The sequence below is a fragment of the Pleurodeles waltl genome, chromosome 6 (assembly GCF_031143425.1).
Source record: "Pleurodeles waltl isolate 20211129_DDA chromosome 6, aPleWal1.hap1.20221129, whole genome shotgun sequence".
NCBI lineage: Eukaryota > Metazoa > Chordata > Amphibia > Caudata > Salamandridae > Pleurodeles > Pleurodeles waltl.
Genome location: NC_090445.1, coordinates 153,672,427 through 153,700,034, shown reverse-complemented (window position 1 = coordinate 153,700,034; position 27,608 = coordinate 153,672,427).

Here is a 27,608-nt window from a genome sequence, read left to right as displayed (position 1 = left end):
TGCCAAGAGGTGCCCACTCCATTCCCGAGCCCTTGGGAGTGAAGGCTGGCATAAAACAAGAAGAACCAGGCTCACCGACTCCTGACAACTCCAAAACCAGAGCAGCTGCCTGACTCCGCGCCTCTGCCTGCACCCGAGGCCATGGTCCCTGCTGAAGTGTGACAACCGCGACCAACAACTCAGGCCTGACATCACCGCCGCACCTCTGAAGTCCCACAACATCGTGAGTCCCAAGTGCTGTGTCACCAACATCTGTGACACCCGACTCTGCCACGCACCTGTGCCCCGTGGTGTGACTGCTACACCGTGAAGTCGCCTCATCTCTTCTTGACCCGCTGTACTCATCAACCCTGCCGGATCGTAGGGAACAGACACTGTCTCACCTCCGTTGCTCCATGAGGAATCAACCCCTCACCTCCCTTGCATTGTAGTAAGGAACTGATGCTGCCCATGCTCCAGTGATGCCTCACCTCCCCTGTGTGGCAGTAAGGAACCAACACCGTACTGGCTCCAGCGACGCCTCACCTTCCGCAAGTCCATGCCACATCTTTGACTCTGCTTTTTTTCGAAGGTACTGTACCTGGGGTCCATGTGACTCCGTGACCAGTGCTGCGCTCCCTTGCGTGTTGTGTCAGACTGTTGGCAACGACTCCATCATGACACTGTGATATCACCAGTTGGAGCTATTGTGCTTCTAAGTGCTCTTATTGGGATTTAGGGGGTCATTCTGACTTTGGCGGGCGGCGGATGCCCCCGCCAAGGTAACCCCGTCGAAAGACCGCGGGGGTCATTTCGACTTTCCCGCTGGGCTGGCGGGCGACCACCAAAAGGGCGCCCGCCGGCCCAGCGGGAAAGACCCTGCAACAATGAAGCTGGCTCCGAATGGAGCTGGCGGAGTTGCAGGGGTGCGACGGGTGCAGTTGCACCCGTCGCGATTTTCACTGTCTGCAAAGCAGACAGTGAAAATCATTATGGGGCCCTGTTAGGGGCCCTTGCACTGCCCATGCCAGTGGCATGGGCAGTGCAGGGGCCCCCAGGGGCCCCACGACACCCGTTCCCGCCATCCTGTTTCTGGCAGTGTAAACCGCCAGAAACAGGCTGGTGGGAAGGGGATCGGAATCCCCATGGCGGCGCTGCATGGAGGATTCTCCGGGCCAGGGGAAATCCGGCGGGAAACCGCCGGATCCCCTTTTCTGACCACAGCTTTACCGCCGCGGTCAGAATGGCCCTGGAAGCACCGCCAGCCTGTTGGCGGTGCTTCCGTGTCCCTCCACCCTGGCGGTCCATGACCGCCAGGTTTGGAATGAGGGCCTTAGGGGGTCATTCTGACTTTGGCGGGCGGCGGACGCCGCCCGCCAAAGTAACCCCGGCGAAAGACCGCGGGGGTCATTTCGACTTTCCCGCTGGGCTGGCGGGCGACCGCCAAAAGGGCGCCCGCCAGCCCAGCGGGAAAGACCCTGCAACAATGAAGCTGGCTCCGAATGGAGCTGGCGGAGTTGCAGGGGTGCGACGGGTGCAGTTGCACCCGTCGCGATTTTCACTGTCTGCAAAGCAGACAGTGAAAATCATTATGGGGCCCTGTTAGGGGGCCCTTGCACTGCCCATGCCAGTGGCATGGGCAGTGCAGGGGCCCCCAGGGGTCCCACGACACCCGTTCCCGCCATCCTGTTTCTGGCGGTGTAAACCGCCAGAAACAGGCTGGTGGGAAGGGGGTCGGAATCCCCATGGCGGCGCTGCAAGCAGCGCTGCCATGGAGGATTCTCCGGGCCAGGGGAAATCCGGCGGGAAACAGCCGGATCCCCTTTTCTGACCACGGCTTTACCGCCGCGGTCAGAATGGCCCTGGAAGCACCGCCAGCCTGTTGGCGGTGCTTCCGTGTCCCTCCACCCTGGCGGTCCATGACCGCCAGGTTTGGAATGAGGGCCTTAGGGGGTCATTCTCCGCCGCCCGCCAAAGTAACCCCGTCGAAAGACCGCGGGGGTCATTTCGACTTTCCCGCTGGGCTGGCGGGCGACCGCCGGCTCAGCGGGAAAGACCCTGCAACAATGAAGCCGGCTCCGAATAGAGCCGGCGGAGTTGCAGGGGTGCGACAGGTGCAGTTGCACCCGTCGCGATTTTCACTGTCTGCAAAGCAGACAGTGAACATCATTATGGGGCCCTGTTAGGTGGCCCCACGACACCCGTTCCCGCCATCCTGTTTCTGGCGGTGTAAACCGCCAGAAACAGGCTGGCAGGAAGGGGGTCGGAATCCCCATGGCGGCGCTGCAAGCAGCGCCGCCATGGAGGATTCTCCGGGCCAGGGGAAATCCGGCGGGAAACCGCCGGATCCCTTTTCTGACCGCGGCTTTACCGCCGCGGTCAGAATGGCCCTGGAAGCACCGCCAGCCTGTTGGCGGTGCTTCCGTGTCCCTCCACCCTGGCGGTCCATGACCGCCAGGGTTGGAATGAGGGCCTTAGTCTTTTAAAATTCATTTCTTTGCTTGTGTATGTTGGATTTTGGTCTTGTTGTGCTTAAATAAATATTGGCTATTTTTCTACACTGGTGTGTCATTTGGAATATTTTCACTGTTACTGTGTGTGGGTACAAATACATAACACATTGCCTCTGAGATAAGCCTGACTGCTTGTACCAAGCTACCAAGGGGGCGAGGCAGATTATTTTAGGAGTGTGACCTCCTTACCCTGACTAGAGTAAGAGTCCCTACTTGGACAGGGTGTAAACTGACTGCCAACTAGAGACCCCATTTCTAACAAAGCCCTTCTCAGGGAAGTGGTGACCTGACTAGAGAGATCTTGTCCTCCTCTTCTAAAGCTTCCCATTGGATATCTAGTCCCCCCTACAAGTCTGCAGACCCTACTTAAGAATGTGGCGCTACAAGTCTTAAATAAAAGTGTACTGGTAGGATTTTCAGCTTGCGTCAGTGCGCTTTGAAGTGGAGAGTTATTTAACATAATTAGTTCTGCTTTCTGGAACAGACGGCAAAGCAACAGGTTTTCTCTCTTGGACTGCGTCATGTCTATTTTGGACATTTTAAAGAGGAAAGAAATATCAATTCATTTTTAATATTGGCACTAAAACCCCTTAAGTTAGCTTTTGATTAAAAATTCGCAAGAACGGGATTCTTATGTTTTTTCACCTTTGATTTTTTGTCTTTCATCCCTCGGTGGGTGGCTGTTCAGATTTTATTGCAGTAGCCGAAACCTCGGCGCCCTTCTGGTCCGTGCCGGCTATCTGCCTGATGAATTATTAATGGTGCATTAAACAGGGACTGGAGAGGGGCCCTGGGACGCTGATAACAGGAGCTAATTGAGGAAGAAATGAGACACTGCTGCCATCACGGAGCGAGCCTGCCAGTGCAGCGCCGCCATACTGAAGGTGACCCTGGAGCAAGTGAAGGGGGTTTCCAGGCAGTCACTGGGAACTTTACTCCTCCAACTTTACTTTGTTTTTTCTGTGCCAAGGTGAAATACTTAGATGAGTAGAAACGCTCCGCTCATTTTAAAAGGGAGGACATCGGGCCAGCGCCGAAACTTCATTATAGCGCTCCGTTTCTGGTAGCGGAAGACCTTACAGCAGGTCCTACGTAGAGGGCCTGTCCCCAGTGCAATCACCTTGGACGCACATTCACCAAAGGCAGCGGAAGTAACGTCACACACACTGCCTTCCACTGACATCACAAGCATGACCCTTTGTCCACGCTAAGCCCATCAACAGACTTGGCATCTTATAATGATAAACACAGTAAGGAGGACTGCAACGGACTATGCAGACAGATCTCCGATCCCCTTCGGTCCCTGTCTCCATCTTTTACCTCCCCCAGGGCTTTAAGTGGGATGGAAAACCCGGGAGGGGTTTGGGTATCTCAAAGGGGCGTGGTCGATATCATTAGGGCGTGGCTTTAAAACACATACAAATCAGCGCAGGGCCGGCTTTAGCGTGGGTGGCGCCCTGTGCGACAATCTTTTTTTGGCGACCTCCTACCCCATGACTACCTCCTCAGATCCCTCACTACCCCGGGGCAAATGTGCCACTAATTTCTCCATAGCCCCCCTTTCATACATTCATTTGTTTTAACGCGCTTGTAAAGGCTGGCTCTGTTAATTCACTCAACTATCCACACAAAAGATCATTCTGTTCTTTGCAGCAGGCACATTAACCCTCTACGCTACTTGCGAGTCAAAGCTGCCGCCAGACAAATCTCCGATCTCTCTCTCTAGCAAGAAGAATAACAACAAGCGGTATCTTGGCATTTTAATTGCTTCATGAAGGCTGGACGCACAAGAAACCTTTCAGCAGCGCCCCCTGAGGTCAGCACCCGGTGCTACCAACCCCTGAAGACGGCCCTGAATCTGTGTATAGCTTAAAGTGCCTCCCGACTGACCTTTTGACGCTTCTTCCTGTCCTTGCATAAATGCCTGTTATGGAATGATGAGACTGTGAAAGAACTATAAGGAGTTTCTTGTCTTAAGGTTACATCAAAGTCAGGAAGGGTGGTATTGCTGCCAAGTTATGATTTTTTTTTCACCCCGAGGGTAAGTGCAAAAATGGAGTGCCCGAAAGGCCCGATCCGCTTTTTAGAACTGCTGCTGCTGAGCACGGGCAGGACCCGGACCACTTAAAGCCCTGACCTCCCCCATAAACAAGGTCACATAGTGGAGGCCCTCCTGTCACAGCCAGCATAGGAAACTGGATTGAAAACTTAAAAGAAAACTACCAACAAGACAAAGGGACTCGCAGAACTAATCAGAGCTGGGAGCATGACACAAATTATAAAAAGATGCGCGCCTATCTCACACATACTTCATCCATCCCACCACTAAGAGGTGCGTCCCATAACGCAATACCTGCACCTCGGTGGTCATCATGCACAACATGGAAACACTTCCCACATAGGCTCAAAGCAAAAATAATACACTTTCAGCCATACCTACATATTGTGTAGCATGCTATTCACGTGCATAAGTACCATAGCACGCCACATCGGGGTAGTAAGGATAATGCTAATACTATAATACAATACTATACAACATCCTCTTATTTGCTGCTCAGATGCTAGGAGAAAAAAACAAGGAGTAGAAACAACAGAAAGTTACGAGGGCCCCGAGAGCTAACTTTGTTCTTGCCACTGCCTTCAAGGTCCTGAACCCAAGGGCACACAGATCTATGCCAGATGTAAAAAATACAAACCAAGGGGTAGCAATTCCTACCCCTGGCTACCCTTGTTTGATGACCATATCTGCTATATGGCTTGCACTAAAGCACCCCAAGCTTTGTGGTTAAAGCTGGACCAGTTCTAAGGTGACAAAACTCTTTGCTCTGATAAGACATTGGTCAAAAGACACATATGTAATAGGGATTCTGGACTATTAGATGGTCTATATGGGCCTATGTCTCTCCTATTCACCAAGGCCTTCTTCGGGCGGTTTTAGCAACTCAGTGTTGCAGCACATTTTTGTCTCCTGACTCCTAATAGCAGATTATCTGCTCCCACTACAGTTATAGACTCATGCCTTGATTATGGTAATGCCCTGATGATTAGCCTTTCATACATTTTGCATAAAGACCCATAGAATCCATCATGCTTGCAAGACAATTAGAGTTAGCCAGGAATAGCAGCTGCCACTCCTGGCTTGCCGTTGGTGCCCCTAGTTTCAGGAGCCATGAAAGCAGCAGCTGGAGCAGTTCTCAATTTTCCTTTTGCCATTCAGCAGCAAAAAGGAAGCTGTTGAGGGGCCATGAGTTGGTCAGTGTTCAACCCTGTGAGATCTTTGGGGCCAAAGGGTGCATGATGTCACTAACACTACCCAACATTTTGGTGAATCAAAGCTTGTGGCGAATTCAAAGTCCTTAGCATATATTTGTATTCCAAAGGCAGGGACTAAACACCCATTGGCTGTTGTTCACTGGGAGCTTGTGTGCTACTTCTGAGGACCTATCTGCACTGAAATACACGGACTATTTTCACGCATCTCTTTGAGACGTGTCCAGCAGTGGTTCGCTGCGCTCACACGGGGTGGGGCAGGGTGGGTGCAGTGCGCGGCGGTGGGAGGGGGTATAATTTAATAAAAATAAAATAAAATAAAACTTACCTGCATGTCACTGCGCTGCTCCGCTCCTCCGTCTCCTCTGCTGCATGCAGCCACAGGCTCTCAGCCTGCCCTGCAGCCAACCTTGATGCTGCTCAAAGCAGTGACAGGATTGGCTGGGAGCGCCCAGGCGGACTAGGAGCCTGTGCATGCTCTCTCCAGCCTGGCAACTGTTGCTGGAATGGAGAAAGCCTACTGCGCATGTGTGTGGCCGGCCCAAAACAGCTGTCCAAACATACATGCGCACTGAGCTCCCCCTCAATGCTCGTCACAGCATGTGGCCCGCCCCTTTTACAAAAAAACAATAATAAACACAGTTTATTATCGTTTGTTGGGAAAAGGTTTGCAGCTGCTGCTGCTGGCTGGTGGGAGGGGGGGCTGATGCTCCTACGCCCTAATAGAGGAGCCGTCCCTGGACATGTCATACTACTAATTAGAAATTAGATTATTCCTGGATTTATTTACTTCATAAATCCGTTTCATCCTGAATGATCTCAATCTTAGAATAGATGCATTCTGCATGGTTGGCGCAATGAAACTAGAGTTCCATTTGGTTGGATGATTCCTAAGCTGTGCGTCACTACTTACTCCATGATGAGAGTTCACCTTATAAAATAAGCTCTTACGGCCACAGCCCCAAAACATTTACAAAAAAGCTTCTTGTTCGATCCCCTTCACTGACCACAATGTGGAAAGGGAAGAACTTTAACAAACTGATGCCTCAGCCTTTTCATAGTCTCTGGGTCACATGTGCACAATAGATGTCAGGGATCACACCAATGGTGAGAAGAGAATGCCAGTAAGGGATTCACATACGTGGTGAGTCAAAGCCTGTTAATGGTTTTCTATCCAGGGAACTGTTTAGACACCTACAAAGATGTCATTGAGGTAAGTTCCAACGTAAGAGTTTGTGCATGTGGACTCAGGGTCTTTTATAACTGGAAAAGACAGACTGAGTACTAAAATGAACCAGGACATCTAAGCATGCCGCTAACGGGCATCATTTGCCATCTCCTAAAATAGGACCAATAAAGCAAGAGAAAACGAGAGTCACCATTGCCTGCTCCTATTCCCTCAGTACTGAAAAACATTGGAGAGCACTTATTCATAAAGTGTCCGGGGCCTTGGACAGAAGCAGGACTGAGGCTCTGACTGAGCAGCGATACAAGGGTGACCTTTTTAGGGGCGAGCGTAAAATTCATCAGTCCCCTGCAGCAATCTCTTTGGGCTTCTAACCACGCCCATGTCACGTCAGTCACTTTCATTGGTTCGTGGGCTTGCCTTTTAAAATCCACTTGCTTTCATTTGTGAAAGGCATGCATACGTCATGCCTTTTCCGGTATTTAGCCCACCTACACAGCACCGGTAAACTACTGAAAACATACCAGGCTCCATGTTTTCAGCATGGCTTCTGGACTACTTTATCTTTTTATTTTCCACGCAGAGCGATCGCGCTGGGGTTTACATTGCGCGATCCCGCTTTGCTTTTTTTCTTTTAATTTGTGTGGTAAGAAACGTCCGGTTAGGAGTTTACAACGCTAATAGCTCAAACTCGAGCAAATGCGAGACCCGTTGCATTGCAAATGCTTGTTCTGTTTCCTGTTCCTCTAACCTGAATTCCAAGGGTTTGCCTTTTTCTTCCATCTCCTTCTGTCCTTTGTCTGATTATGAGTACAATGGAACACCTATAGCAAATCCTGAACCTGGAAGATGGTTTAATGAAAAGAGGCATTGGTTTGATGTTGCACAACCTGAGTTGATATTTGGGCCTCACGTCTGGTGTTTCATAGCCCAGTACCAGGGTGAGTCTGTTCTAGCAATTTCAGTGTCGTACTAACCAAATGTTATCTATAAATGATGCAGCCTGGGGTTTCTTTTGGCATGGAGTAACTAAGCTAAGTTCAGTTTACCGTTTTATGGTCATTAATACCCCTTAGAGCAGTGGTCTTCAAACTTTTTAATGCCGCACACCCTATGGTGAAAAATAAATTATAGCTGTCCCCAGAATTTTTCACAGTTTCACAATTCTATTGAATTAGTAAATATGTCAAGACTTTTTTAAATACTGCAGTTATGTTCTGTTACCCCTTTAAAACAAACTCTCAAATACATGATTGGCAAGGATAGTATTCAGCTTTACTAACTTGTAAAAGTAGCCAGAGTGTGATTATCGGAAATGTGGGCGGGGAAGTTTGACGAATATTTGGAGTCCCTTTCCTTTTTAGGGTCGAGCGCATAAGCGCTCTAGAGCCTATTGTAATACCTCTGTGGGCTTTTAACCACGCCCACCCTTGCTATTTATTCCTTGTTGTGCTTGTATTAAATGCTTCATTGTTATTGGTGCATTTTGTGAAATGTCCCTCCTTTGTGTGCTGAGTTACCTCCCCTGGCGTATTAACTAAGTGAACATTCCTGAACATTTCTGTTGGCCATCACACTACGTCACGCTTCCTCCTGTTACAGCGTGTGATGGCCCCTCCTCCGGTTTTGGTTTTGCTTACATCCCAGACGTGATCCTTTCTAGATATTCAGGAGGGAGCTAATAACTCTTGCGCTCATGGCGGCAGTGGTGCTTTGAACCGTCTTGCTTTTGTCAACTGTTTTACACTTCATTTTCAATTCATGTGGCAAGAAAAGTCCAGTTAGGAATTCACAACGCCAATTGCTCTAACTCGAGCAAATGCAGGACCTGTTGCACTGCAAATTCTTGTTGTCACTTACTCATAGCCAGATATAAATGACAAAAGATGTTAGTGATTGCTCTTTACAGGGTGGCTTACTGCTGCTCATTTTTGTCATCCTAAAACAAAGCACCATTAAGGCTCTGTCTCTTTTAACCAGAGCCTGAAGCCCCCCACCCACTTACAATGGAGATGCAAGCCAGATTAATGTCTGATATGGCCTTTTATGCACCCAGGGCTCTCGCACAAGAAACTAAGGATTCTGATGTAGCCTGCGTACACCTTCAGCTGAGAGTCTAGAAGGTGGAAGGGGCACAGAAAACAGCCTTCTAGTCAGCACAGCCAGAAACTTAGGAGTGGATCTAAGGTATGGTCGGAGACGCAAGTTACTTCTGAGTAAGTAAAATGCCCCCACCCCTTCCAATGGGATTCAGAGAAGCTCTCCTCCACTGCATTGCTGAAATGGTAAGAATCCTGATTATGCCACAGCACAGGGTATCTGGATGCATCATATTTTCCATCTATCAATGGAGTAAGTATGAGATGTCAGCACCACAAACACTATAAAGAGGGCTACACAACCTAATGTTCCAGTTCAGCCAACACCCTGGTTCCAGAATCCAATGAAGACTAAGATGAATGCTCTGTAGAAGAGTAAAACATCTTTGTGATGTGCCTCGTACGGTATGACATCAAACTCCCTTCTTCACGAAGATGCTCCAGAAAGTTGATGTAAGCCTCAAGTGAGAATAGTCAGATGCCCCCAGTCCCATCCAGAAAACCCAAATAGCTGTGGAATCCCCCAGTAGGATTTCTTGGGGTTTGGTACTAGACTTGCTGTACTGTGCATGTTTACAAATTCATATCAGAAATACCGTAGCTTCATTATCTGCTCCAGGGGAAAAGTGTCTGAAATCCTGCATCTTAAAACGAGGCCTTGCATCAATAGCATTATTCATCACATCAGGAACTTGTTTCACCTGAAGCAGGCTATTATGTCTCATGAAAATGAGCACAATCTTGCACTTAGAATTCTGCCATTAATTGACTCAACCACAGACGTACTATCCGACCAAAAAACTATAGACTAATCACAGTAGTGGTCGCCCCACACCAGAAGCACCACCGCAATGGGAGACAGCTCTTAGATTGTCACATTTGTGACTACAACAGACTCAAACCATTTAACAGGCCATTTATGTGCACACCATTCCTACCTTAAAATTTCCCAAACATCTGCACTACCAGCTACATCAGAGAAGAAGTCACGTTTGACACCACAGGCACAGGCCACACCACACTGGCACTGAGGACAAAATTAGTAAGCCGTGCTTGGACTCTGCAGTTAACCTGATTCTTTGTTGCTTTTCTTCCATGACAGATATGGTCCAGGGTATTGGCCTCAAAAAGAGGGAGTTCTTAGGGATGCTCTGCACAGCAAAAGTGAGCTGCCAAATCAAAATCTGTGATGTGAACGTGTGGGCCACCAAACATGTTCTTAGATGTCTTGAATGTTGCTGCCTTCTAAGGGGGCAGTCCGCTTATTCCTCATACAGTACCTGTTGAGCGCCAAGGAAAACTGAAGTTGTGGCCATTCTTGCAGTTTTTCAGGTGTGTGTCATTGGGGGCCCAATCCTTGCCATTGGAGCAGTAAAGAGTGACAAGGATTCACTGCACTGCAAATAATTCATTGGTCTCAAAATCAAGAAATAGTGTAATACCAGGCTTGTCCTGGACTCATTTTAATCACCCATTCTAAGACAGTACTGAAGCTCTCAAAGGGAGAAAGTAAGCACCTGAGGCAAAAAAAAACCATAGGCATACATTTGTCGAAGAAGGGGCCATCACACAGAAAACACAAGAAGTTGGGAGCCAAACCCACCGGACCAGCAGAACAAGGCAAAGGGGCACAAGAAACTCCAAGCAAAACAAGAAATTCAGGTAGGGCATACCCCAGGCAGATTGTTCATGGGCATGACAGAGGACAAATAGGATGCTTAACCCATGGTCTCTCAATTTAGCCCAATTGCTGGGCCCGGATCACAGCTGTCTCCTGCCCCAACGTCCCATTATACATACAGCGCACAGATGCTCATTTTTGCAGGCTCCGTTTCCCCTCTGAAAACCACAAGCAGCCACTGATGGGACTGCCAGCATGCTGCTGGGCCCACTGCTGATGGTGGTCCCCCTTTAATCCAGTGTTGTCATTTTCCCCTCTCACAGCACATGGTTCAACGACTCTTCCAATTCGCTCTCACTTGAATGATACAAAGCAGTTTTGTGATGAGTAATTCTAAACCTCTTGAGCAACATTCTCATCTATTCTGATGCAAACTGAGAAAGTTGCAGAACAGTCTTCTTCGTGGATTGCAGCGTTGTTGGTTCCTTGATGGTCCAGTCGCAATTCCAGCGGGCAGAAGTCGAAGTGGAAGTTGCAGAGGAATCCTGCTGGAGTCTTGCAAGCTGAATCTGAGGACCCACCGAAGAGGGACACCCTAAATAGCCCTGAAAGGGGGATTGGTCACCTAGCCAGGTAAGCACCTATATGGAGGGGGCGCTGACGTCACCTGCCTGGCCTGGCCACTCCCTGCCAACCTTTGAAACAAGATGGCAGAACCCAGGGACCCTCTGGAGCAGCTCTGAGCACCACCCCTGGTGTGGTGACGGACAGGGGAGTACTGAACTGGTTTATGCACAGAGGGCACCAAATGTGCCCTTCAAAGCATACCAGTGGCTTGAGGAGGCTACCTTCCCAAGCCAGTCACACCTATTTCCAAAGGGAGAGGGTGTTATCTCCCTCTCCCAAAGGAAATCCTTTGTTCTGCCTTCCTGGGCTTTATTAGATCACGCAGCAGGAGGACAGAAACCTGTCTGAGGGGTGGTAGCAGCTTGGGCTGCAAGGAAAACCCTGTAAGACTGGTAGTAGCAATGCTGGGGGTCCTCTATTGCCCTGGGTAACTAGGTACCATATACTAAGGACTTACATGGTGGGACCAGTATGCCAATTGTGGGAAGAAAAAGGTACAGCTACCATGTTAGAAGGGAGAGAGCATAATCACTGGGGTCCTGGTTAGAAGGATCCCAGTGAATACGGCCAAACACTCTGACAACAGGCAGGAAATGGGGTTAACCATTCCAAGAAAGAGGGCACTTTCCTACAAAAGTTACTTGTTGAAAGTTACTTTGTCCCTGCATAAAGTCTCTGAAGGCCCATTTGCATGAGCTCCAACTGTCACCTGATAGCTGAATAGCCCCCTTGATGAAGTGTGAAAACTGCTTCCAGAGCAGGATAACAGCCTTAGTTGTGATGAGGTGTTTCTGTCCACTGGCAGGATGACCATCTGGGTAGTGTCCAGGAACTTGATTAACGTCAAAGGGGCCTTCCCTGTCACAGGCAAATTTTAGCTTATACCTGGGCAGGGCCCACTTGTGTTCCCTGACTTAGGCAGGCAACAATCCCAGTGGGCAAGGAGCTGCCCGAATAACTGTTTTAAAGTGATGACAGTGGAGAGGTTGTTCATTCCCAGGCCACACCTCTAAGGTGGGCACACAAGCTCTGCACACGGGAAGAAAGTTTGTCGATCTTGGTTTTAAGTAGAGAGGGGCACTGTGGGATGGTTTGCAAGAGAATACACAGGAAATCCTGCAAAAGTGGGTAGGGTTATCCCTGGGAACTTTTACCTCATTGGTTAAGGAGGAGCTAGAACTCACTCACACCCACAGGCTGCTGCAAGGCATAAATGTGGCACCCACAGTACCATCCTCAGAACACTTACTGGACCTGTGGCAAAACCGAAGAGGACTGGACCTGCTGTCAGTGAGCTGAGAACAGTCTAGAATACTGGACATGCTCTCCCTCTCGTGCCCAGGACAAAGAAATCTACTCCAGTGTCATAAGACTGACCTCCTGTTCAAGCTACAGGGACACAACAAGCTACAAGTACCTTTTCTGCAACTGCCCAGCTGACCACTTCCAACTGGACCTGCCTTGGATCCAGCTATTGGTCCATAATAGACTTAGGGGGTCATTCCGACCCTGGCGGTCGGTGTTAAAGCAGCGGCCAACCCGCCAACAGGCAGGCGGTTTAAAAAATGGAATTCTGACCCTGGCGGGAACCGCCAACACAGGCTGCCACTTTAACACTCCGACCGGCGGGGCAAACAAACAGCGCGGCGGTCACCGCCAACAGACAGGCGGCAGACAATGTACCGCCCACCCTATCACGACCCACCAATCCGCCACCTTTTCCGGGGCGGGAGCCCCGCCGATAAAAACACGGCGGAAACAGACCACGAACGGGAAAACGCTCACCTCTATACACTCCATGAGGAATCTGGACAGCAGTGAACCCGAATTAAACATCCTACCAGCGATTGTCTACCTGCTCCTCTACCAGGAGCACGAACGCCGCCGCAGGAGACAACGGTGAGTACTGCACCTACGACACAGGGGAGGGGGGAGGAGAAAAGATTACGGGCACACACATACGCGACCCCCCCCCCCCAAATCCCCACACACCAATGCAGAGCAACAAGTCAGATATACACCCCCCAAACCCCCCTGAATAATTCAAAGACAAAATAAAATGATCATTAAAATAGAAGTATATTAAAGCATATATGAACTTAAGTGAAATATGAGATTTTTAAAACATATAAATCACAACATGAACAATGTATACATAGTCCAAAAGTCCGGCACATATTGGCGACATGCCATTGTTCGTGGGCCAATGTGCATAAACACATGGGCAAAGCCCACACACGAGACCCGATTCCATTGGAGAGAACACTGCTGGGGCATCAGATAAGAAAACCACAGGCACCTCAGCCACATGAGTCCACGACGCCAGATCTACGAGGGGCCTCCATGCCCACTGTACCATCCTGGGGAGTGCAAAGCCACAGTCTCACAAGTCTCTACAGTGGGTGGATTGCCACCTGTACCATCCTGGGGAGTGCAAAGCCACAGTCTCACAAGTCTCTACAGTGGGTGGATTGCCCACTGTACCATCCTGGGGAGTGCAAAGCCACAGTCTCACAAGTCTCTACAGTGGGTGGATTGCCCACTGTACCATCCTGGGGAGTGCAAAGCCACAGTCCATCTGGTGGATTACAGACTCCACTGGTTATGGAGGAGGCATGGTGCCCAGAGTGCGTCGTGAAGCCCTGCCCGACACAGATCCGGCCCTGCCAATGGGCCAGCGGTGCTTGAGATGAAGGGCCCAGCGGAGCGGTGCTTGAGATGAAGGGCCCAGCGGAGCGGTGCAGAGACGGCGGGGCCCAGCGGAGCGGTGCTTGACAGGAAGGGCCCAGCGGAGCGGTGCTTGAGATGAAGGGCCCAGCGGAGCGGTGCTTGAGATGAAGGGCCCAGCGGACCGGTGCAGAGACGGCGGGGCCCAGCGGGGCGGTGCTTGACAGGAAGGGCCCAGTGGAGCGGTGCTTGAGATGAAGGGCCCAGCGGAGCGGTGCTTGAGATGAAGGGCCCAGCGGAGCGGTGCTTGACAGGAAGGGCCCAGCGGAGCGGTGCTTGAGATGAAGGGCCCAGCGGAGCGGTGCTTGAGATGAAGGGCCCAGCGGAGCGGTGCAGAGACGGCGGGGCCCAGCGGAGCGGTGCTTGACAGGAAGGGCCCAGCGGAGCGGTGCTTGACAGGAAGGGCCCAGCGGAGCGGTGCTTGAGATGAAGGGCCCAGCGGAGCGGTGCAGAGACGGCGGGGCCCAGCGGAGCGGTGCTTGAGATGAAGGGCCCAGCGGAGCGGTGCTTGACAGGAAGGGCCCAGCGGAGCGGTGCTTGAGATGAAGGGCCCAGCAGGGCGGTGCTTGAGATGAAGGGCCCAGCGGAGCGGTGCTTGATGGGAAGGGCCCAGCGGAGCGGTGCTTGAGATGAAGGGCCCAGCGGAGCGGTGCAGAGACGGCGGGGCCCAGCGGAGTGGTGCTTGACAGGAAGGGCCCAGCGAAGCGGTGCTTGACAGGAAGGGCCCAGCGGAGCGGTGCAGAGACGGCGGGGCCCAGCAGAGCGGTGCTTGACAGGAAGGGCCCAGCGGAGCGGTGCTTGAGATGAAGGGCCCAGCGGAGCGGTGCTTGAGATGAAGGGCCGAGCGGAGCGGTGCAGAGACGGCGGGGCCCAGCGGAGCGGTGTTTGACAGGAGGGGCCCAGCGAAGCGGTGCTTGAGATGAAGGGCCCAGCGGAGCGGTGCTTGAGATGAAGGGCCCAGCGGAGCGGTGCTTGAGATGAAGGGCCCAGCGGAGCGGTGCTTGAGATGAAGGGCCCAGCGGACCGGTGCAGAGACGGCGGGGCCCAGCGGGGCGGTGCTTGACAGGAAGGGCCCAGCGGAGCGGTGCTTGAGATGAAGGGTCCAGCGGAGCGGTGCTTGAGATGAAGGGCCCAGCGGAGCGGTGCTTGACAGGAAGGGCCCAGCGGAGCGGTGCTTGAGATGAAGGGCCCAGCGGAGCGGTGCTTGAGATGAAGGGCCCAGCGGAGCGGTGCAGAGACGGCGGGGCCCAGCGGAGCGGTGCTTGACAGGAAGGGCCCAGCGGAGCGGTGCTTGACAGGAAGGGCCCAGCGGAGCGGTGCTTGAGATGAAGGGCCCAGCGGAGCGGTGCAGAGACGGCGGGGCCCAGCGGAGCGGTCCTTGAGATGAAGGGCCCAGCGGAGCGGTGCTTGACAGGAAGGGCCCAGCGGAGCGGTGCTTGAGATGAAGGGCCCAGCGGAGCGGTGCTTGAGATGAAGGGCCCAGCGGAGCGGTGCTTGACAGGAAGGGCCCAGCGGAGCGGTGCTTGAGATGAAGGGCCCAGCGGAGCGGTGCAGAGACGGCGGGGCCCAGCGGAGCGGTGCTTGAGATGAAGGGCCCAGCGGAGCGGTGCTTGACAGGAAGGGCCCAGCGGAGCGGTGCTTGAGATGAAGGGCCCAGCGGAGCGGTGCTTGAGATGAAGGGCCCAGCGGAGCGGTGCTTGACAGGAAGGGCCCAGCGGAGCGGTGCTTGAGATGAAGGGCCCAGCGGAGCGGTGCTTGAGATGAAGGGCCCAGCGGAGCGGTGCAGAGACGGCGGGGCCCAGCGGAGCGGTGCTTGACAGGAAGGGCCCAGCGAAGCGGTGCTTGAGATGAAGGGCCCAGCGGAGCGGTGCTTGAGATGAAGGGCCCAGCGGAGCGGTGCTTGACAGGAAGGGCCCAGCGGAGCGGTGCTTGAGATGAAGGGCCCAGCGGACCGGTGCAGAGACGGCGGGGCCCAGCGGGGCGGTGCTTGACAGGAAGGGCCCAGCGGAGCGGTGCTTGAGATGAAGGGCCCAGCGGAGCGGTGCTTGAGATGAAGGGCCCAGCGGAGCGGTGCTTGACAGGAAGGGCCCAGCGGAGCGGTGCTTGAGATGAAGGGCCCAGCGGAGCGGTGCTTGAGATGAAGGGCCCAGCGGAGCGGTGCAGAGACGGCGGGGCCCAGCGGAGCGGTGCTTGACAGGAAGGGCCCAGCGGAGCGGTGCTTGACAGGAAGGGCCCAGCGGAGCGGTGCTTGAGATGAAGGGCCCAGCGGAGCGGTGCAGAGACGGCGGGGCCCAGCGGAGCGGTGCTTGAGATGAAGGGCCCAGCGGAGCGGTGCTTGACAGGAAGGGCCCAGCGGAGCGGTGCTTGAGATGAAGGGCCCAGCGGAGCGGTGCTTGAGATGAAGGGCCCAGCGGAGCGGTGCTTGAGATGAAGGGCCCAGCGGAGCGGTGCAGAGACGGCGGGGCCCAGCGGAGCGGTGCTTGAGATGAAGGGCCCAGCGGAGCGGTGCTTGACAGGAAGGGCCCAGCGGAGCGGTGCTTGAGATGAAGGGCCCAGCGGAGCGGTGCTTGAGATGAAGGGCCCAGCGGAGCGGTGCTTGATAGGAAAGGCCCAGCAGAGCGGTGCTTGAGATGAAGGGCCCAGCGGAGCGGTGCAGAGACGGCGGGGCCCAGCGGAGCGGTGCTTGACAGGAAGGGCCCAGCGGAGCGGTGCAGAGACGGCGGGGCCCAGCGGAGCGGTGCTTGACAGGAAGGGCCCAGCGGAGCGGTGCTTGACAGGAAGGGCCCAGCAGAGCGGTGCTTGAGATGAAGGGCCCAGCGGAGCGGTGCTTGACAGGAAGGGCCCAGCGGAGCGGTGCTTGACAGGAAGGGTTCAGCGGAGCGGTGCAGAGACGGCGGAGCCCTGTTCAGCAGTGCTTCTCACGGCGGGGCCCTGTTCAGCGGTGCTTCTCACGGCGGCGCCCTGTTCAGAGGTGCCTCTCACCGCGGGGCCCTGTTCAGCGGTGCTTGTCACGGCGGGGCCCTGTTCAGCGGTGCTTCTCTTGGCGGGGCCCTGTTCAGCGGTGCCTCTCACCGCGGGGCCCTGTTCAGCGGTGCTTGTCACGGCGGGGCCCTGTTCAGCGGTGCTTCTCTTGGCGGGGCCCTGTTCAGCGGTGCTTCTCACGGCGGGGCCCTGTTCAGCGGTGCTTGTCACGGCGGGGCCCTGTTCAGCGGTGCTTCTCTTGGCGGGGCCCTGTTCAGCGGTGCTTCTCACGGCGGGGCCCTGTTCAGCGGTGCTTCTCACGGCGAGGCCCTGTTCAGCGGTGCTTCTCACGGCGGGCCCTGTTCAGCGGTGCTTCTCTTGGCGGGGCCCTGTTCAGCGGTGCTTCTCACGGCGGGGCCCTGTTCAGCGGTGCTTCTCTTGGCGGGGCCCTGTTCAGCGGTGCTTGTTTTGTGTTCCTAGGGAACCAGATCTGGGCAATCATTCCCGCTCAGTCGCCATCTGACCTATCGCTTGCGGGGCCCTCCTGTGCTGGACTCCTGGGCCCCTGGGTGTCCTCCGTCACACCCCAAATGGGGCTGGTGGGGCCCTCCTGGGCAGCTCGCCTGCTGCCGGACTTCTTCGCCTTGCTGCCCTTGCCCTCCTTGGAAGAATCTCTGGGGCCCTTGCCTCCCTTGGTGGATGGGCCAGGTGACGGTGCAAGGCTGGTGTCCTTGGGGGTAGCCGTCTCAGGCCTGTGCCGCCGGCCCTTCCCTTTTTTGCTTCTTTTCCCAGGGGGTGGGCTGGCTGTCCCCTTGCTGCTGGCCGATGTTCCTGCCCTAGGAGCTGGTGGACTCCAATAGCCCTGAACGATGGTCCTAGTAGGTGCAGGGCTTGTGGTGGCTGAGGTGCTGGTTGGAGTCTTACGAGATGGAGGGGGTGGGTCAGTTGTTGGAAAGAGTACAAGGTTGGAAAGGAAAATCAATTTAGAAAGACAGGGACGGGTAGTTGTAGTGGGTATGGGAGTGGAGGAAGAGGATGTGGTTGTAGGAGAGTCAAGTGTGCTGTCTTTGGGTGCAGGTGCTTGTGACGGAGGCTGTCGTGAGGTGGATGGCTGTTGGGTGGGTGGCTGCCTGCGTTTGTGTGGTTTGGATGAGGGGGTGACAGACACACTGGGAGAGGACACAGGGGACGTGTAAATGGCAGTGGGGGTGGTGACTGCACGTGTGCGGACTGTTCTGGTGGGTGTGGTGGTGATGGACGTACTGGCTGATGGTGGTGTGCATGCGGCTGTGAGTGGAGACGTCACAGGGAGGGAGGAGGGAGACGAGGAGGAGGGGGACACAGTGGAGGCAGTGGGTGTTGCTGTGTCTGCATGTGGATGTTGCTTGGGTGAATGCTTGTGTGATCTGTGGTGCTTATGTCTGGATGAGCTGCCCTTGGGTGTTGATGTGTGTGCAGGCTGGTCTGTAGGTGTGTCTGGGATAGGCAGAGGAACAGGGGAGTGGGACTGGGTTGAGGAAGTTGGAGGGGGGAGGCTAGACACAGGGACAATTGCTGCCGTCAGTGCTGAGGCCAGAGCGTTGAACGATCGCTGATGGGCGGCCTGACCCGAATGAATGCCCTCCAGGTATGCATTGCGCCGATGCACCTCCCTTTCTACCCCCTGGATGGCATTCAAAAGGGTAGACTGCCCAACAATGAGCGTCTGGAAGAGGTCAATGATCTCCGCAAGCTTCCTGGCCGAGCGGGCACGGGGTGAAAGCTGAGGGGCTGCTGGGAGGGCGGAGCTGGTGCGCTGGGTGGCGGCTGTACCTGTTGTTGCGGTGGGCACGGATGTTGCCGCCACCACAAGGGAGCTCCCTTCCGAGGACGTGTCGGTGTCGCTGACGTCTCCACAGGTCCCCGTTGTGGAGCCCCCCTCGCCCTCCGTCTCACTGGTTAACTCGGAGTCGGTTGCAGGGCCCTCCGGGGCCATGTGAGATTCAGCTCCCTCGTGCGCCGATGCCACTTCTCCTCCGCCTGATGATGCTAATGCACACATGAACAGGAAAACCAAAAAAAAGGGGGGGGGGAGAAGAAAGGAAGACATGTTGAGTGCATGCATTGGTGGCACCGCTGGCGGAGAGGACAGACACAGAAGCCCCCTGCACTACGCCGCGCACTCGGGGGACACTACTCAATTCTTATGACTTGGCCTACAAGTGTATTGACGACAAATGCACACATAGGTGAGCCCGGGCCATGGATAGCTGTACTTAGCACCCTACAGAGGTGGGGGGTGGGGGCACAGGGCCATGTCTAACGGAGGGGCCTAGCCTACAGAAACCGCCCTCGCCTAGAGATAGCCACAGCCCTCCTCCCCCACCCAGACGCCTCCACTGTGCGCTTATATAGCGGAATGTGCTGATACTCACCCCCTTGTGTCTGCTGTGATGTCCTCACGCGCCCATCCAAATCGGGGTAGGCCACCGCTAGGATTCGGGACATCAGGGGGGTCAATTGACGACTGGCACCCCTCCTACGTTGGGAGGCCATCCCCAGCAGAGCCTCGGCGATCTTCTGATGGGCGCTGACCTATGTGACATGTACAGGGTTGAAAAATAAATATCATCACTTTTCTGCATGGTCGATGTGCGCGGCCCCCCCCTCCCCAACCTTGCCATGTGGCACATGCTCTCATCTGTCGTGCGTTGCACTCCTCATTCGCTCCCCTCCCCACCATCTTACATCCACCCCACTCAACACAGGCATAGCCCATACTACGTGCTCCCAGTGTACTTACCTGTTGGTCTGGAGGACCGTAGAGTAGCGCATACTGGGGGAGGACCCCATCAACAAGTTTATCCAATTCCTCAGATGTGAAGGCAGGGGCCCTTTCCCCAGTCGCAGCAGCCATTGTCTCTTCCAGACCGAGTTCACAGCAGCACTTGCAGTATAGGTCCTCTCCTGTGGATGATCAGGTCTCGAGTGATTAAGCAAGTAGAAAATGGCGGTCACGCCCGCGGCGGTGCGTACCGCGACCGCCGGCGCACATCGTCATTGGCTCCTGAGACCCATAGGGTTCAATGTTAACCAATGCTGCTTTGCGCCGCGGTCTTCGACCGCCTAACGCCACGGTGTGCCACGCCAGCACGTTGACCTCACATCCCATTGTCACACTTCACAGGTCAGGCAGCCGCCATTTCAAGGGCCCACATGGCTGAATTTCTATGGCGTCACACAGGCCTAGGCCTTGCATTGCCACTCATACAAGCCATTCAATGCATAGTGAATCGTGTAATGTGCAAGCTGTGGTTACGTACCTGTGGGTTGATTGACTCTGTGCTCCATGTTGTCCTTCCTAGGCACCGTCCGCTGGGACTTGCGAGGAGATGGAGGAATCCTCCTGTGTACAGACCGCTGGTGGACCTTTCGACAATGGAAGAAAGACATGTCATACTTACATACAGACTTGACCGAGCCACTATACAGGAACTGTGTGCCCAGCTGGAGCCAGACCTGATGTCCCCCATTCGCCAACCCACAGGGATTACCCCTCTGGTGCAGGTTCTGTCAGTACTCCATTTTTTGGCAAGTGGATCATTCCAAACAACAGTGGCCATATCATCAGGGATGTCTCAGCCTATGTTTTCTAAGGTTTTGTCCAGAGTGTTGTCTGCCCTGATGAAATACATGCGGAGCTACATTGTTTTCCCTGAGGTGGGAGATTTGGCTACAGTGAAGGGTGATTTCTATGCCCTTGGACATATCCCCAACATCATTGGTGCCATTGATGGGACCCATGTGGCCTTGGTTCCCCCCAGTGGAAGTGAGCAGGTGTACAGGAACAGAAAAAGTTATCATTCTATGAATGTCCAGGTGGTCTGTTTGGCTGACCAGTACATCTCCCATGTAAATGCCAAGTTCCCTGGGTCAGTGCATGACGCGTACATCATGCAAAATAGCAGCATCCCTTATGTGATGGAACAGCTACAGAGACACCGTGTGTGGCTAATAGGTGACTCTGGTTACCCCAACCTGTCGCGGCTACTGACCCCAGTGAGGAATCCCAGGACAAGGGCAGAGGAACGTTACAATGAGGCCCATGTGCGAACTAGGGGGATTATAGAAAGAACCTTCGGCCTCCTGAAGGCCAGGTTTAGGTGCCTGCATATGACAGGGGGATCCCTAATATACTCACCAAAGAAGGTGTGCCATATCATCGTGGCCTGCTGTATGCTTCACAACCTGGCTTTGCGACGCTAGGTGCCTTTCCTGCAGGAGGATGGTCCAGATGGTGGTGTTGTATCAGCTGTGGAGCCTGTGGAGAGTGAAGAGGAGGAGGACGACACAGACAACAGGGACACAGTGATACAACAGTATTTTCAGTAGCACACAGGTAGGAATCAACCACGCCATTTTACATTTACTTGAAGTCTCCTGCCTCTCTACTGTCTGAGTTCACTCCCAGTTCCTGTTAACTGAGTTGTGACTTTCCCTTCCGTTTTCAGAGCTGTGGGCCCCACTGCGTGACCTCTGCTTTGTTTGCCCATGGACTACAGCTGTGTGACAGTGGTATGTTGTCATCACAATGTAACTGAACATTTTGGCACCGTTGTGTCTAATACATTTGTTCAAAATACAAGCAGACTCCAGATTTTTTTAGTGCAAGAAGTGATTTAATTCAAGTGCTAAATTTAAGGAACATGATTGTAAAACGGGGATGGGTGATGGTGGAGTAATGTCCATGGCAGAGTCCAGTTCTCAGTCGCACAGGTGCATTGTCCATATGCCTGTGGAAAGATGGAGCAGGGGCAGTTCAAGGTTGGACAGGGTGACAATGTGGGACAGTGGGATGACATCAGGGGGTATCGTTTGCTGGCGGGGGTCTTGCAATCCTACTCTGTCTTCTTGTGAGATCTCAGGTTCCGCTTGCGGGGTGGTTCTTCTTCTGCAGGAGGTGGGGTTCTGGTGGCCTGTCGTTTTGTGGGGGCCTCCTGTCCACTAGCGCCGGCGGAGGTGGTAGGCTGTTCCTGGTCCAGGCTAGTGACAGGGGCCCTTTGTGGTGCCACATGGTCCCGCAATGTGGTGACTATCTGGGTTAGGGCCACGACGATGGTCCCCATTGCGGAACTAATGTTCCTCAGTTCCTCTCTGAACCCCATGTACTGTTGCTCCTGCATGACCTGGATCTCCTGGAACCTGGCCAGTACCGTAGCCATCGTCTCCTGGGAGTGGTGGTATGCTCCCATGATGGAGGAGAGGGCCTCTTGGAGAGTGGGTTCCCTGGGCCTGTTCCCCACCCCCGTGTCGCACAGCAGCCCTCCCAGTTCCCCTGTTTCCCTGGGCCTCTGTCCCCTGGACGGTGTGCCCACTACCACTGCCCCCAGGTCCCTGTTGTTGTTGGGGTGGTGGGTCAACCTGGGTGCCCTGTAGTGGTGGACACACCGCTGATTAACGTGTCCTGGAGACAGAGGCATGGGCCCGCTGGGTGGGAGCTGTGCTGGTGTTCCCAGAGGGGGTTAGATCTGGTGTAGCCTGTGGCTGTCTGTGGGGAACCGACTGTCCCGAGGTCCCCGATGGGCCGGGCTGGTCATCAGGGTCCAGGGAGACAGAGCTGGTGTCATCACTGGGGGCCTCTTCTGGGGGTGGGATGGACATCTCTGGACCCTCCGTGGCGGTGTGGTGGCGTTCGGGTCCTGCAGGGGTATAAGAGTATGGTTATTGCTTCTGTGTGTGGCATTTCGTGTAATGGGTGGGTGGCCGTGTCCCCCAGTGCTGGCATTCCCTTGTGGGGGCTTTTGTGACGGTGGCTTGTGGGGGTGATGGGTGTGTGCAGTGTGCATGCTTTGGGGATGGGTGTCCATGCTTTGGGGACGCACACAGGGCTAGGTTTTGGGATGGGTGGGATGTGATGGTGAGCCATTTGCAAGGAGTTGGTGTGATGGGGGTGGGGGTGAGGGTGGGGGTATGATTTGGCATGCAGGTGGGGTGGGGGGAATGGAGTAGTGAAGATTTGACTTACCAGAGTCCATTCCTCCGCCTACTCCTGCGAGGCCCTCAGGATGCAGAATGTGCAAGACTTCCTCCTCCCATGCTGTGAATCATGGGGGAGTAGGTGGGGGTCCGCCGCCAGTCCGCTGTACCGCGATGTTGAGCCTTGATACCATGGAACGCACCTTCCCCCGTAGGTCGTTCCACCGCTTCCTGATGTCGTCCCGATTGCGTGGATGCTGTCCCACTGCATTGACCCTGTCCACTATTCTTTGCCATAGCTCCATCTTCCTGGCAATTGTGGTGTGCTGCACCTGTGCCCCGAAGAGCTGGGGCTCTACACAAACTATTTCCTCCACCATGACCCTGAGTTCTGCGTCAGAGAACCTGGGGTGTCTTTGGGGTGCCATGGGGTGGTGTGGATGAGGTGAGGGGTGGTGTATGTGTTGTAGAGTGTGGTGAGTGTGGTGGTGTATGGTGTTTTGTGCGTGGAAATTGTGTGGGTGATGTAGTGATTTGCCTCTGTGTGATGGTGTACTCTATGCTGTGCTCTCTCTCTCTGTCCTTCACTCGCAATTGTGGTCGTAGGGGTTTGTGGGTGTGTGTTTTATATTTAATTGGGTGTGTGGGAGTGGTGTGTGTATGTGTCTCAGGTGTGTGTATTTTGAATTATCCAATGTGGTAGTGTTTTGTAAAGGTGTGTGTATTTTGACCGCGGCAGTGTGTACCGCCAATGGAATACCGCGGTTGAAAGACCGCTGCGGGGATTTGTGGGTCGGAATGGCATGGGCGTATTTCTGTTGGCGTGACGGTGGAGGTTTGGTCATCGCCAGTTTCCCGCTGACCTTTGGTGTGGCGGACTTTTGTGGATGTCGGGTTTTTGGCGGTTTGCCAGTTGCGGGTCAGAATGACCGTGGCGGTTTACCGCGGCTGCGGCGGTGTTATGGCGGCCTTCTGGCCGGCGGTAAGCGATTTTTACCGCCGAGGTCAGAATGACCCCCTTAGTCTTGACCCCCAAGTACTGTCCCCAAGGTGATGGGCCCTTGGCTGTTATCAAGTGTACTCCTCCTATCATCTCCTGAGACCTGGGGCTCAAAACCTTTTTGGCTTCAAGAACCTCAAGAGTACCAGGACCAACATGCCAAGCTGATCAAACCATGGTGCACTGCTGCTGGAGCAAACATTCAAGCTGGTCATACACGGAGCTTTTTGCAGCAGCAAATCAGATTCAGGGGAAACTCATGAAGAAAGCATCTGACCTTGTGGAGCCCTCTTTGGGTCCAGCCTGCAGCCTTGCTCAGCTGGAAGAATCTGAACTCCAAAAAAGGGACTAAGGGGGTCATTACGACCCCGGCAGTCCCGGACCGCCCCGCCGGCGGGTGCGGTAGTACCGCCAACAGGCTGGCGATGTCCACCAGGCGTATTATGACCGTGGAGCATTCACCACGGTCATACCGCCGGTACCGCCAGCCTACCGCCAGGCGGTCGCAATCCGCCAGGGCAGTGCTGCAAGCAGCGCTGCCCTGGGGATTATGAGTCCCCATCCACCAGCCTGTCCATCGCAGTAAACACCATCATAGAAAGGCTGGCGGTAAGAGGGACTCAGGGTGCACCTGGGGGCCCCTACACTGCACATGCACTTGGCATGGGCAGTGCAGGGGTCCCCAGGCACAGCCCCTTCACGCATTTCACTGCCCGTAATGCGCGATGGGTTCTGCTGCACCCGCTGCACATCAACATTGCTGCCGGCTCTATTACGAGCCGGCTTCAATGTTGATGTGACTTTTCCGCTGGGCCAGAGGGCCGAAATGCTGTTTCTGTCCGCTGGCCCAGAGGAAAAGTCATAATAGGGTGCCACACATACCGCCAGCACTGGCGGTATTGTGGCGCCCGTGGCTTCGGCGGTCTTTAGGAAAGATCGCCGAAGTCATAATGACCCCCTAAGTCTTCACCAGGCAGAGGTACCAAACACGTCCCGCCAGCGAGGGACCATCCTGGGACGCAAGACTCCTGCCCCAAGCTTTCTCTACCAAAATTCATCAGCTACACCGGGACCTGGTCCAGCAGCCATCTGACATCATAGAGCACTCTTCAGCCACAGCCTGCTGCCTTGCCCCACTGAGGATTTTTTGACTTCCATTCTGAAACCCAAGTCCTATGGTAAAACTTTCAGCCGGGTTGAACCTGGTCTCTGTCCCCGGTCTGTGATCCATTGTGGTCGACCTTAACTTGCACCTAGGTACCATTCAAGCGTAATAAGATGACGGCGGTTGACACTCTTAGTTTCTTGGCACTGTTTCGCCCCTTAAAATAAAATAGAAAAATCTCTGCTTTCCCTTGTTGGATTTTTGTCATTTTGATGTGATTATATTTATTTAACTTTATTGTGTTTTTCTAAATTGGCTTGGGGTTTTTCTTGTGTTGTGTGTTGATTTTATTACTTTTAGTACTGCATGAATGCTATACACATTGCCTCTATGTTAAGCCTGTCTGCTCTGTGCTATAGCTAACATGGGGCTGAGCTCACTTTCATTCTGTGACTTTAGTGGTACACCCTGACAAGGGTTGTGGTTATTACTTGAAGTGGGTACTCACCCACCTCAGAACTATTTTGTTTTACAAATTTTTATTGTATGTGCACAGAAAACATACCAAATAACAAACAATAAAAAGAAGAAAAGAGAAGTAATACAAAGTGAGCTACAATCACATAAGGCGTCATTAAGCCCATCTCGGGCTGCAATTAAAGCAGTATGTCGTTATGTAAAATAATAGTCATCACAGGGTTCCTACTCACAGATTTCAGAATAGGACGATCCGAACATCACTGCAACAAGAGTCAATCTGTGTCTACATATGTATTCAAAAAACAGGATATGCACTCAAGGAGGGCGTAGGTCACTCCTTACCACCAGGTTGTGGACATATATACCCCAGATCACACCCCTTGCTCAGCAGCTTTCACACGCACCCACTTATACAGCATACAGAGCTAGCACAGCTTTTCGGATGGGGCTTGCAATTTCCAGAACATGGTAATTATCCGTTTAAACAATACAAATGCCAAAGTAACAAACCTGTGTGAGGACTTGGCTTTTGTGTGTAAACCCAGTAAACAGGACTTGGTGTGGTTGGGAGTGCCGTGTCAAACAATGCAGATGTTATTGCTACTATCTCAGCCCAGGTACTCACCGGCACTGGGCATTCCCACACCATGTGTATGAACCCCACATCCATAGTCCCACATCTGGTACAGGCCGATGAGGCAGGGCGGAACATATGTGCAATCCGTCAGGTGTAAGATATGTCTGGTACACATATTTAAACTGCATGCAGGGGAAGTGGAGATTACAAAACACAAAGCAAACCTGTGCAAGGGCCTGGGCCCACTGCTTATCTGATAATGGCACGTGTAGATTGTGTGACCAACATTTCCGTGCCTTAGTATCCAATTGACAGCTGTGGATTAGTAAGGCTGTGTAGTACAAGTTACTTACCTTCGGTAACAAAATATCTGGTAGAGACATATTCTAGTTGCAGATTCCTTACCTTAGAATTTCACCCAGGCGCGTAAGCCCTCAGGGGGTTGTTTCTTGGCCAAAGCGTAGCATATCTTGATGGAAAGAAGTACCCATTGAGAGTTGGTACGTTTTTGCACCGCCTACCCTTTCTTTGCACCCTCAGATAGAACACTAACACTCTTTTTTGGGGCCAGATGGTAGAGTCTCTCCTCCTCATGGGAAGGATGTGATGATGCGTAAAAAGTAGGCAGGGTGATGGACTGGCCTGCATTAAAATGCATAACTACCTTGGGAAAGGAAGGAAGCGTTAGTGCGCAACACCACTTTGTCAGGGGGAACAGACAAGAATGGAGATTTGGACAAAAGGGCCTGAAGCTCACTCATCCTGTGAGCAGAAGTGATGGCAACAAGAAAGACGGTGTTGAAGGTGAGGAGCCATAAGGGGCAATTGTGCATCGGCTCAAAGGGGTTACACATCAAATAAGTAAGGACAAGACTGAGGTCCCACTGAGGCATGATAAATGGAGTGGGAGGAAATGAATGGGTGAGACCTTTTAGGAATCTACTCACAATAGGAGATTTAAAGAGTGAGGTTTGATCAGGTAACCTAAGAAGTGCCAAAATGGCAGATAAATACCCTTTAAAGGTGCCCAAAGCACAGTCCTGCTGGGCCAAAGAAAGAATGAACAAAAGAACCTCAGATAGAGGGGCAGAGAGGGGATCAACAGATTTGTTGGTGCACCATGCCACAAATGTATGCCAACGACAAGTGCATACCGTTTTGGTGGAGGGACGCCTGGCTGTCAAGATAACATCACAAACTCCACACATGAAGACGGAGATTGGACAGGTTTGGGTGGAGAACCATCCCCTGCTGCTGCAACAGAAGATCCGCCCGAAGAGGCAGGCTGAGTGGAGGATCGATGGCCATACTCAATAGCTCTGGATACCATACTCTCCGTGCCCAGTCTGGAGCCACCAAGATGACTTGGGCATACGCCCTGTTTGTTGCAGTAACACATGGCGGTAGCATTGTCCGTGAACACCTGCACTACCTTCCCTTTGAGAGAGGGAAGAAATGCTTTCAACACAAGCTTGATCGCCCAGAGCACCAAAAGACTGATATGGAGC